Below are 14,097 nucleotides of genomic sequence, written 5' to 3' on the forward strand. Positions count from 1 at the left end.
GGACGTTGGAATAATTTACATCTTTCCTCCTGTCATAGGGGGAAATCTTTCTGTGACCAGAGGTTGCTTATGTTACTATGGATCATTTTTTGCTCCTGGAAAGTCTCACCGTCTCCATGGGGGCAGCTACAGACAGCCTGCAACCTGCTGAAGACTGTGGCAGTTTAGAAACATGCTTGCAATTTCTTGACACTCGTCCCATTGAAAGATTGGGTCTGTGTCCACCCCCTTTCAATTGGGGTTGGCTTGTGACCACCTCCTAGGCTTCGCAGGTGGCGCTAGTGGGAAAGAACACACCTGCCAGTGCAGGTAGATGTAAGAGACGTGGGTTCCATTCTTGAGTCAGGCAGAGCCCTGGAGGAGGGCATGGCAACCCACTCTAGTATCCTTGTCTGGGGAATTCCATGGACAGAGGAGCCTGGCCGGCTGCCGTCTATAGCGTCACACAGAGTTGGACACGACTGAAACAAATTAGCACACATGCACATGACCACCTCTTAAAACAGAGTGTGCTTTGCTTGGAGTCTGTTCCCCAGGGAATCTGGCTTATGCTATACAACCTGTGTTAAAATTGAAATCAAATGGAGACCAGTCCTGACGGTTTTCTGAGCAGACAAAACCAATTTAGTCATTAATTTAGCTTAATTACCAATTACTGTGACGACGTTGCCTTCTCACTATATAAGCCGTTTATAATCACATGTGCTTTTTTTTTTTCCATGCTCTCATTTGGGTGCTCTCGGTTTGCAAACCATTGTTCAGAATGTGGGCAATAATTTTTATTAGTTGCTGACTATTGGTTTTATTATGATATGGCCACTTCTGAACCAAGGATATTTAATCATGCCTGAAGTGGGGCTCAAAGAAGACAAACCCTGCAACCTCAAGCCAGCGGGCAACCTGGCTGCTGCCTCCCGTGAGCCCTTTCTGCCTCTGTCTTCCCGCCAAGCGCAGAGTCCCTGGTAAGTCTGAGCTTCACTCTTTGTGTAATACGCTTTCCAACTTTATCATGCACACTGTTCCACTGCTGTTTGTTTTCCTCTTCTGTTCATGTTCTGTTGAAGTTTCTTGGTCAACCCACTCATCCTCTTCAAAAGGAGGGATAACATGTCATTCTGTGTATTTGGGAAGAACAGTTGGAAAACAAGGCTCCTCATGGTTACCAGTTTAAGAAGTCATTTTTAACACTCTGAGATTTTTGCAAAGTTCAAGTTAATTTGGGGGCTTCCCTGGTGGTTCAGAGGTTAAAGCGCCTGAAATGTGGGAGACCCGGGTTTGATCCCTGGGTCGGGAAGATCCCCTGGAGAAGGAAATGGCAACCCACTCCAGTGTTCTTGCCTGGAGAATCCCATGGAGGGAGGAGGGTAGTAGACTACAGTCCATGGGGTCGCAAAGAGTCGGACACGAATCTCTGGAAGATATTTTAGGGAATCCAAACCAAGATAGTTTCCCCTGGTGCTTGGGTCAGGCTCTTGTGCCTTTCTGGGGAAAAAAATATATATATATTTATATATATAGATGAACTTTTGAATCATTTGGAATTGTATGGCCATTACAATTCCAAATTATTGATAAATAGATAAATGATAGATAAATACACCTTCAAAGCAAAAAAAGAGGATCTTAAATCTCTTGGAGACAATGGAATGCACTTTTCAATTGGTTTGCAGAAACTTAAAGACTCCAAAAATAGCTCCAAAAGGATCCTTACATGCGTGCTAAGTTGTGTCCAACTCTTTGAGACCCCATGGGACTGTAGTCCACCTCCGTCCGTGGGATTCCCAAGCAAAAATACTGGAGTGGGTAGCCATTTCCTTCTCCAGGGGATCTTCCCAAAGCAGGGTTGAACCCAAGTCTTCTGTATTGGCAGGCAGGTTCTTTACCACTGAGTCGGCAGGGAAGCCCCTAAAAGGATCCTTTTTGCAAATAAAAATCTTTAGTAGAACACTTTTGCCATCAGAGCTTGTAACTTTAACAAGTCCAGTTGAGATGGTCATGGTGATTCAACTATTCTTTTGAGTTTTTACCTGAAAAGTGGATAACTTAAAAAAAAAGTCTAGACTCTGTGGGGGAGGGAGAGGGTGGGAAGATTTGGGAGAATGGCATTGAAACATGTATAATATCATGTATGAAACGAGTCGCCAGTCCAGGTTCAATGCACGATACTGGATGCTTGGGGCTGGTGCACTGGGACGACCCAGAGGGATGGTATGGGGAGGGGGAGGGAGGAGGGAGGAGGGTTCAGGATGGGGAACACATGTATACCTGTGGCGGATTCATTTCGATATTTGGCAAAACTAATACAATATTATAAAGTTTAAAAATAAAATTTAAAAAAAGGGAAAAAAAGTCTATTTGTCTATATATCTATGTATGCATATAATAGATATGTTGTAATTTTTTAAACCTCTGGATGGTATTGCTAAGATTTATTTGTAAAAAGCTCTATTCAATTAAAGGCAAAGAACTGCTCTCTCAATTAAGTATATGCTCAGAAACCAGCCCAGGTGTTTTCAAGTTCTCATGATTTGGGATAGTATTAATATTTGATAGGTAAAAGCTGGTTTAGGTCTGTTGGTTTGATTGGAGTGGGCGTGCTTCAGAATTATCATTATTGACTACAATGCAGCTGTTTTGGGTAAACTAAATTTAATATACTGTTAAAACTAGGTATGATTTAAGAGCAAATGAATTAGATGAATATAAGTGAGGTAGAAGTTTTTAGGTGAACTTCTTAGCAAAAATTATGATTTAAATGGTTTCCCATAACTTTTTGGTAGTTGACATCATTAGAATTCTGCTCCTTCTTGTAGAGGAACTGGGGATATTTGGATCTATTGGTGAATATGTACATGTCATATTGAAAAAACTTACTATGAGGATGAATCAAAAGATGAAGTGACAAATGGTTGTCCACTGCTCTGCTAGCTTAGGGAAGACAAGATGGAAAAGCAGGGTAATAAGTTAGAGATCTTAGCATCACATTTTGCAAAGCTAGGACAAAAGATGTTGCAGATTTAAGATCCAGGTGATGACAAAGCCTGATTAAGAGAAGGTGCAGGAAAGCGATGAATATAAAAGTGAGTAAAAGAGACTTCTAAAAATACAGACTGTGGTAGCCAAAAATTGATTTGTATAAAACTACTAGAAATAATAAGAATGAAACAAAATGACTGCATATGAAAAGTAGCATGTGTGTTTTTGGTAAAAGATGGTAAGAGAAGTGGAGGAATTATTCTAAGAGAAAAATCCAGGGTCAAACTCAATGTTTTCCTGCTATATTCTGTGTCTGCTTCCTATGCTAATGTGATCAATTATCAGAGAATCTGTGTGGGTTAGCAAACTTTGATACAAAATATTTGAGTTTCTTTGTAATAATATACTACAGAATTCTCTATTGGCTTACATGAGTTTTTGGATTATCAGTCTGTTCTTGATGAGAAATTCTAAGCAGGGGATTTTATTTCCCTTTACAGTGATCTGCCTTGAGAAAACAAAGCTCTTGTGTCCTGTCAATTTTTTTCTCTCATGTCAGGTCTTGATTAGCTAAGAGGGCTGGACCTTACACACACACACACACACACACACACACACACGTGTTAAATTACATGGGTGTTGTGGTTTAGTTGCTAAGTTGTGTCCAACTCTTGTGACCCCATGGACTGTATCTCACCAGACTCCTCGTCCATGGGATTCTCCAGGCAAGAATACTGGAGTGGGTTCCCATTTCCTTTTCCAGGGGATCGTCTGGGCATGGGAAGCATGTCAAATAAGTATTATGTTGCTTCTAGAAATGATGTAAAATTCCTGGAAATCTGGTATGTCCAAATAGAGTAACTTTGACAAGCAGAGTTTTCTGATAACTTTAAGATCATAAAACTGAACTGGGTAAGAGTTTCCAGAACTAGATTCAAGCAGAACAAGAATTAAGATAGGATTGAATTATCTGATGAGGATGATTGTAATTTCTTCCAGATATAAGGAAACCTTTCCTTTTACCCAACTATGACTTATAGCCCAGATAGGGAGAAAAAGAACTGTTTCATATGTCTTCATTGCAAGCCTGTTTCTAAAAATTGTACATTTTGGAGCAAGAGTCCAAATGGAGGCCCACACACCATATGTCTAAATATTTAAAAATTATAACTCAAGTGAGCAAATTGTGAAATAAAATATGTTCTATCCTCATCTTAAAATACACATTTATGATGACAAAGCAGAAAGTTGGCAAAATACAAAACACAACTGAATTTATTATTATACTTGTCTCTGGGCTGGTGAAGTTTGGATGAGTAACTGTTTCGTACTGTGGAGAGTACAGAGCCACTGCGTGCCACTGTGGCACACACATCCCGAATTCCCAAATATCTCCCGAGTCAGGAAACTGGAAAATGAAGAAAACAAAAAAGAACTCCCAGGAAATACCTTGATGTTAACCATCTTACAGTAAGGTTGTCAGGTGAGTTAGTTTCTCTTTTCACCTACTGAAATTTTTCCCTGAAATTCTCTCAATGATATCCTCCCACACTCTAGAAACAGTGTTCATCTCTGACTGAAAAATCACAAACCTTTATTAAATTCAGACAGCTTTTGAGGTTGTAGGGCAAGCAGAGTAGAAAGGCACTTCCCTGAGACCTGGACAGTGTTGCTCATTAGAGTGGACATCTAGGTTAGGAATGGTGCCACATCAGTTGAGTGCCAGACCTCAAGAGTATCGCATGCATCAGTTCAGTTCAGTCGCTCAGTCGTGTCCGACTCTTTGGGACCCCATGGACTGCAGCACGCCAGGCTTCCCTGTCCATCACCAACTCCCAGAGTTTACTCAAACTCATGTCCATTGAGTCGGTGATGCCATCCAATCATCTCATCCTCTGTCATCCCCTTCTCCTCCTGCCTTCAATCTTTCCCAGCATCAGGGTCTTTTCCTAAGAGTCAGTTTTTCCCATTAGGTGGCCAACGTATTGGAGTTTCAGCTTCAGCATCAGTCCTTCCAATGAACATTCAGGACTGATTTCCTTTAGGATGGACTGGTTGGATCTCCTTGCAGTCAAAGGGATTCTAAAGAGTGTTCTCCAACACGACAGTTTGAAGGCATCAGTTCCTCAGCACTCAGCCTTCTTTATGGTCCAACTCTCACCACTGTACATGACTATTGGAAAAACCATAGCTTTGACTAGATGGAAATTTATTGGCAAAGTAATATTTCTGGTTTTTAATATGCTGTCTAGGTGTGTCATAGCTTTTCTTCCAAGGAGCAAGCATCTTTTAATTTTATGGCTGCAGTCATCATCTACAATGATTTTGGAGCCCCCCAAAACAAAGTCTGCCACTGTTTCCGTGGTTTCCCCATCTATTTGCCATGAAGTGATGGGACCAGTCATGCTTTACTGAAGCAGCCGTGAAGAGATACCCCACGCCCAAGGTAAGAGAAACCCAAGTAAGACAGTAGGTATTGCAAGAGGGCGTCAGAGGGCAGACACAATGAAACCATACTCACAGAAAACTAGTCAATCTAATCACACTAGGACCACAGCCTTGTCTAACTCAGTGAAACTAAGCCATACCCGTGGGGCAACCCAAGATGGGCGGGTCATGGTGGAGAGATCTGACAGAATGTGGTCCACTGGAGAAGGGAATGGCAAACCACTTCAGTGTTCTTGCCTTGAGAACCCCATGAACAGTATGAAAAGGCAAAATGATAGGATACTGAAAGAGGAACTCCCCAGGTCAGTAGGTGCCCAATATGCTACTGGAGATAAGTGGAGAAATAACTCCAGAAAGAATGAAGGGATGGAGCCAAAGCAAAAAGAATACCCAGCTGTGGGTGTGACTGGTGATAGAAGCAAGGTCCGATGCTATAAAGAGCAATATTGCATAGGAACCTGGAATGTCAGGTCCATGAATCAAGGCAAATTGGAAGTGGTCAAACAAGAGATGGCAAGAGTGAATGTCGACATTCTAGGAATCAGCGAACTGAAATGGACTGGAATGGGTGAATTTAACTCAGATGACCATTATATCTACTACTGCGGGCAGGAATCCCTCAGAAGAAATGGAGTGGCCATCATAGTCAACAAGAGAGTCCGAAACGCAGTACTTGGATGCAATCTCAAAAACGACAGAATGATCTCTGTTCGTTTCCAAGGCAAACCATTCAATATCACAGTAATCCAAGTCTATGCCCCAACCAGTAATGCTGAAGAAGCTGAAGTTGAACAGTTCTATGAAGACCTACAAGACCTTTTAGAACTAATGCCCCAAAAAGATGTCCTTTTCATTATAGGGGACTGGAATGCAAAAGTAGGAAGTCAAGAAACACCTGGAGTAACAGGCAAATTTGGCCTTGGAATACGGAATGAAGCAGGGCAAAGACTAATAGAGTTTTGCCAAGAAAATGCACTGGTCATAACAAACACCCTCTTCCAACAACACAAGAGAAGACTCTACACATGGACACCATCAGATGGTCAACACCGAAATCGGATTGATTATATTCTTTGCAGCCAAAGATGGAGAAGCTCTAAACAGTCAGCAAAAGCAAGACCAGGAGCCAACTGTGGCTCAGACCATGAACTCCTTATTGCCAAATTCAGACTTAAACTGAAGAAAGTAGGGAAAACCGCTAGACCATTCAGGTATGACCTAAATCAAATCCCTTATGATTATACAGTGGAAGTGAGAAATAGATTTAAGGGCCTAGATCTGATAGAGTGCCTGATGAGCTATGGAATGAGGTTCGTGACATTGTACAGGAGACAGGGATCAAGACCATCCCCATGGAAAAGAAATGCAAAAAGCAAAATGGCTGTCTGGGGAGGCCTTACAAATAGCTGTGAAAAGAAGAGAAGCGAAAAGCGAAGGAGAAAAGGAAAGATATAAGCATCTGAATGCAGAGTTCCAAAGAATAGCAAGAAGAGATAAGAAAGCCTTCTTCAGCGATCAATGCAAAGAAATAGAGGAAAACAACAGAATGGGAAAGACTAGGGATCTCTTCAAGAAAATCAGAGATACCAAAGGAACATTTCATGCAAAGATGGGCTCGATAAAGGACAGAAATGGTATGGACCTAACAGAAGCAGAAGATATTAAGAAGAGATGGCAAGAATACACAGAAGAACTGTACAAAAAAGATCTTCATGACCCAGATAATCACGATGGTGTGATCACTGACCTAGAGCCAGACATCCTGGAATGTGAAGTCAAGTGGGCCTTAGAAAGCATCACTACGAACAAAGCTAGTGGAGGTGATAGAATTCCAGTTGAGCTATTCCAAATCCTGAAAGATGATGCTGTGAAAGTGCTACACTCAATATGCCAGCAAATTGGGAAAACTCAGCAGTGGCCACAGGACTGGAAAAGGTCAGTTTTCATTTCAATCCCAAAGAAAGGCAATGCCAAAGAATGCTCAAACTACCGCACAATTGCACTCATCTCACACGCTAGTAAAGTAATGCTCAAAATTCTCCAAGCCAAGCTTCAGCAGTATGTGAACTGTGAAATTCCTGACGTTCAAGCTGGTTTTAGAAAAGGCAGAGGAACCAGAGATCAAATTGCCAACATCCACTGGATCATGGAAAAAGCAAGAGAGTTCCAGAAAACCATCTATTTCTGCTTTATTGACTATGCCAAAGCCTTTGACTGTGTGGATCACAATCAACTGTGGAAAATTCTGAAAGAGATGGGAATACCAGACCACCTGATCTGCCTCTTGAGAAATTTGTATGCAGGTCAGGAAGCAACAGTTAGAACTGGACATGGAACAACAGACTGGTTCCGAATAGGAAAAGGAGTTCATCAAGGCTGTATATCGTCACCCTGTTTATTTAACTTATATGCAGAGTACATCATGAGAAACGCTGGACTGGAAGAAACACAAGCTGGAATCAAGATTGCTGGGAGAAATATCAAGAACCTCAGATATGCAGATGAAACTACCCTTATGGCAGAAAGTGAAGAGGAACTAAAAAGCCTCTTGATGAAGGTAAAAGTGGAGAGTGAAAAAGTTGGCTTAAAGCTCAACATTCAGAAAACGAAGATCATGGCATCCGGTCCCATCACTTCATGGGAAATAGATGGGGAAACAGTGGAAACAGTGTCAGACTTTATTTTTCTGGGCTCCAAAATCACTGCAGATGGTGACTGCAGCCATGACATTAAAAGACCCTTACTCCTTGGAAGGAAAGTTATGACCAACCTAGATAGCATATTCAAAAGCAGAGACATTACTTTGCCAACAATGGTCCTTCTAGTCAAGGCTATGGTTTTTCCTGTGGTCATGTATGGATGTGAGAGTTGGACTGTGAAGAAGGCTGAGCACCAAAGAATTGATGCTTTTGAACTGTGTTGTTGGAGAAGACTCTTGAGAGTCCCTTGGACTGCAAGGAGATCCAACCAGTCCATTCTGAAGGAGATCAACCCTGGGATTTCTTTGGAAGGAATGATGCTAAAGCTGAAACTCCAGTACTTTGGCCACCTCATGCAAAGACTCATTGGAAAAGATTCTGCTGCTGGGAGGGATTGGGGGCAGGAGGAGAAGGGGACGACAGAGGATGAGATGGCTGGATGGCATCACTGACTCTTGGACGTGAGTCTCAGTGAACTCCGGGAGTTGGTGATGGACAGGGAGGCCTGGCGTGCTGCGATTCATGGGGTTGCAAAGAGTCGGACACGACTGAATGACAGATCTGATCTTATCTGATGGGACTAGATGCCATGATCTTAGTTTTCTGAATGTGTTGAGTTTTAAGCCAACTTTTCACTCTCCTCTTTCACTTTCATCAAGAGGCTCTTAGTTCTTCACTTTCTGCCGTAAGAGTGGTGTCATCTGCATATCTGAGGTTATTGATACTTCTCCTGGCAATCTTGATTCCAGCTTGTGCTTCATCCATACCTGGCATCTTGCATGATATACTCTGCATATAAGCTGAATAAGCAGGATGATAATATACAACCCTGACATACTCGTTTCCTGATTTGGAACCAGTCTGTTGTTCCATGTCTAATTCTAACTGCTGCTTCTTGACCTGCATAGTTTGATAAAAAATTGGGTGAGAGTACTTGTGATACCTGGACCCTTTTAAATAAAGTGCAGGATCAGGGCAGGGACCCTTTTTACTGTAAGGGCATTTTCACCTCAGTGTTCCATAACATAAGAATAGAAGTCTGGGAAACAATGATAGGACTCTAATCATGTGAGGTTTTATCCACTTTTAACCCCTACCACCCCTGACAACAAAACAGGGATGAGGCTGCAAACCTAGTTTAGTGATTCATGTTCATTGTTTCCATTCATTCATGTGTCTGATGCTGTTCTAGGCATAGCAGTGAGTAAGGCAGTCAGGTTTCCTGCTCTCATTGAACTCACAGTTTAGTGGGAGAAGACCAGAGATAAACAAATTATAAGTAAGATAATTTATCATAGAAATAAGTACTATGAAGAAAAACCATGAAATGGGGCAGGGATGGGCAACTTTAGCTACAGGGGTAGGGGCAGAGCTCTCTGGAGAGGTGACTTTCATGCTGAGACCCACAATAAGAGTAGGAGGCAATAATGCGAACACTGAGCATATTAGCTAACTAGATTTCTTGGTATTAGAGGATTGCTGCTGCTAAGTCGCTTCAGTTGTGTCTGACTCTGTGCGACCCCATAGACGGCAGCCCACCAGGCTCCCCGTCCCTGGGATTCTCCAGGCAAGAACACTGGAGTGGGGTGCCATTGCCTTCTCCAATGCAGGAAAGTGAAAAGTGAAAATGAAGTCGCTCAGTCGTGTCCGACCCTTAGGATGGACTGCAGCCTACCAGGCTCCTCCATCCATGGGATTTTCCAAGCAAGAGTACTGGAGTGGGGTGCCATTGCCTTCTCCAATTAGAGGATTAAGAACCATTTTTAAAACTTCAACACTTGATGAACATCTTTCTCAAGTACTCTGGCCCAGTCTTGCTAACGTCTACAGTGCAACAAATATAAAATTTTTCATTCTTCTGGACTTTCTACAACACTTTGATCATTAATGCACAGAATATAAATGTAAAATTGTGATCAGGCCAAATCTCACTTGAATTCAGAATATAACCTATAAAACATCACTTTAATAGAATTTTTGTATCAGCTACCTTGCTGTTCTTTCTCAAAGTAATAAAAACTGTCTTTGCTGTTTCTAATGTTTTTCTGTAACTGATCTTAACATGAAAAGCTTAATTTCACTAGGTAAGTTTAAAAAAAAAAAAAAGCTAAATCTATATAGAATAAAAATTTAGTCATTTACATGAGATTTTTAATGAAAGCATACTTGAAGTTCTAAGTTCTCAGTCAACTAATGCACTTCATAGCCTGAAACAAAGCAAAATCTTTTTTTCATTTGAAAAAAGGAAATTTACCAGTTGGTTTTAAAATAAATATGCATATATAATTTGGGATTTTTTTGGTAAACCTTAAATATTTTTTCATATAATAGAATCAATGTAAAATAATTTTTCCTTTCAATATTTTGAAATTATAAAAGAGAATCATTAGACTTATTTTTAGTACTTTATTGTTGCTTGTGCCAGACAGCATACAAAATGATGTATATGCATCATTTCATGTAATTGTCAATAAACCTTGCATGGATTAGTATAAGGTAACACTAAGAATTCTTATTTTGTATTTGAGGAAATGAGCAAAGTTAGGTATCTTGTCCAAAGTCACACACAGTGTGAAGCTGTGGAAAGAGATGTTGAACCTAGGCCGGCTGACTTCAGAATCGCCTTAATGCTTGAGATTGACAAGCTTCTCGATACTTCATACTACTTTATCCTTTATAATATTGTCATGATAGCATTCATACATAATCTGAATGTTGCTTAATTCTTAGTTTCTTCAGAAATTCAGTATTGAATTTTAAAAATATAATGTAAGTTTTTATATCATTTTAATATAATCCTATAATTTTATGGAACAAAATTATATGATTTTAATATCCTACAATTTTATATAACATATACAATTATATATTTTTAATAATTTTATATAACATAAAATTGTATAATTTTAATATAATTTTTTGTAGAATAAACTTTATTCTAAAACATATCCCAAACTGCAAGACACAAGTACTGTTGAAACAGGTAAATGTATATGTACATTTTGTGGTGAAACGAAAAATCTTGACCTTTAAGAAGTCTCTATTGATAAAACCCAGTTTAAAGATTTGTTTCCATATTACATATATAAACTCTAGCATAATTCTAAAAACAGTCAAAGTAAAACACAAAACTATGTGAACTGTGAATTCGAGTATAAAAACAAGATATATGTACATTTGAATCTGTGCAGAGTGCTTCAAATTAATTGTAGTCTAATTTCAAACAAATTGATCACACAACCAAGCCCACAAGTCATAGGCTAATGAACAGATTTTATTAAATGACAAAAATGATTTATTTCCAAATCTCCCGTGTGATCTGGCAACTGCCACCTCTTCTCTTTCCTTACTCAAAGATAAATAGGGTTCTGTCACATCTGATGTTAACCATCACATGGTTTGTTAGATTTGGGGTATTTTTGATTGAGACTTCCTCATTAAATTTGCTTTCCTGTGACATCTTTCTTCATCTGTTCATCTTCTAAATATTTCAGGTACCAAAATCTCATTACTACATGACTGTGTAATTATGGTAGCTTCCTTCATTCAAGTGGACATTTAGAGTTCTCTTCAAATAAATGAAAAAGAATAGCAGAAAACTCGATAAGAACAAGTTAACTTCATAAATACACTTCTTTATCCTTTAATCAGTTCAGTACAATTTCTCAGTCGTGTCTGACTCTTTGCGACCCGTGGACTGCAGCACGCCAGGCCTCCCTGTTCATCACCAACTCCCGGAGTTTACCCAAACTCATGTCCATTGAGTCAGTGATGCCATCCAACCATCTCACCCTCTGTCGTCCCCTCCTCCTCCCACCTTCAGACTTGCCCAGCATCGGGGTCTTTTCCAACGAGTCAGTCCTTCACATCAGGTGGCCGAAGTATTGAAGTTTCAGCTTCAGCATCAGTCCTCCCAATGAATATTCAGGACTGATTTCCTTTAGGATGGATTGGTTGGATCTCCTTTCATTCCAAGGGAATCTCAAGAGTCTTCTCCAACACCACAGTTCAAAAGCATCAATTCTTCGGCATTCAGCTTTCTTTATAGTCCAACTCTCACATCCATACATGACTACTGGAAAAACCATAGCTTTGACTAGATAGACCTGTGTTGGCAACGTAATGTCTCTGCTTTTTAACATGCTGTCTAGGTTAGTCATAACTTTTCTTCCAAGGAGCAAGCGTCTTTTAACCTCTTGAAATAGTAACTCCCCAGGTTAGAGTTTTAGAGCTTGGATGTAGTAAAAGTTCAGAATGTAGTAAAGGGGACGAAAGTCAGTCCTATAGAGATGTGGGTACATTTAAAAATTCTGTTAAATATGTAAATGGGTTAATGCATTGGGCAGAGGACACATTTAATCATGTCTCTTCTGACTCATCCCTTCTTAGTTGCTTTTTTCTTTAGGAAATTAACATTTTAGTTTTAGATGGAGAAAATTGCTATCATTAGGGAATTTCTCTGGCTTTTCAATGGTAACATAGGAAAACTAGTTAACATAGGAAAGTGAAATAATAAGTGGTGGTGAACTATCAGAAAAGTCAATTTTCCAAATTTGCTTTTATTAGCAGACTGTTTCTCTACCTCAATATAACTTTTAGCTATTTATAAGATCCCACCTTGACATTAGCAGTGTTAGATATAGTATTCTGGTTAGTATTCTCAAAATACAATGGCTTTAAGGTGAGGTAATTTATCATTGCTGTTGATATTTTCTGGAAGTTTATAGTACGTGCAGGTTTTTCAAATCCATCCTCCTCGTTTAAGTCTGAACAAATGAGGCTCAGCGACAACAACCTGTTGAGTCATATCGTGACAGCAAGATCATAACCCCCAGTCTCTGTCTGCTAGTATTGTGGTCACTGTGACTACACTATACTGTATCTAATCAGGTCTTTATTCATTTTAAAAATAACCAAAATATCTTCATAAAAAGTAACAAAACTTTGAAAGTTAATGTCTGAAGGTTTTTTTTCTTGGATAGAGTTTATGCATATTCTTTATTAGGAATATACCTCTATCTTCCTTTTTAGGATGAGTCAAATATTTATGTTTTATTTCACTTAAAGGTAAAACTTTAACACTCTTAGAAGAAAAAGAGGAAAATTTCCTTGACACTGATTTTTGGCAATGACTTTCTGGATACGACAGCAAAAGCAAAATAAATAAGTGGGATTATATCAGACTTAAAGACTGCTGCACAGCAAAGGAAATATTCAGCAGAAAGAAAAAGCAACAATATTTGTTTTTCTTTTTCTGACTTCACTCTGTATCACAGACTCTAGGTTCATCCACATCACTACAAATGACTCCAAATGTTGTACCTTTTTATTGCTGAGTAATATTCCATTGTATATATGCACCACATCTTCTTTATCCATTTCCTCTGTCAATGGACATTTAGGTTGCTTCTGTGTTCTGGCTATTGTAAATAGTGATTCAGTGAAATTGGGGTGCATGTGTCTTTTTGAATTTTTAATGCATGTATGAAGAATCTAGAAAAAATTATACAAATGAACCTGTTAGCAGGGTGGGAATGGAGACACAGACATAGGGAATGGACATGTGGTGATGGGGGGAGGGAAGGGGGCGGAAAAATGGAATTGATGTGTATACACTGCTGCCGCTGCGGTGTAGTCACTAAGTCACATCCGACTCTTTGCAACCCCATGGACTGCCAGGCTTCTCTGTCCATGGGGTTTCCCAGCAAGAATACTGGAGTGGGTTGCCATTTCCTTTTCCAGGGGTATATACACTACTATGTGTAAAATAGCTATCTAGTGGGAACCTGCTGCATAGAGCGGAGAGCTTAGCTAGGTGCTCTGCGGGGACCTAGAGGGATGGGCTTGGGGGGAGGTTAGGAGGAGGTTCAAGAGGGAGGGGATATATGTATCGGATCAGATCAGATCAGTTGTTCAGTCATGTCCAAATCTTTGCGACCCCATGAATCGCAGCACACCATGCCTCCCTGTCCAT

The sequence above is a fragment of the Bos javanicus genome, chromosome 7 (assembly GCF_032452875.1).
Source record: "Bos javanicus breed banteng chromosome 7, ARS-OSU_banteng_1.0, whole genome shotgun sequence".
In the NCBI taxonomy this organism is placed as follows: Eukaryota; Metazoa; Chordata; class Mammalia; order Artiodactyla; family Bovidae; genus Bos; species Bos javanicus.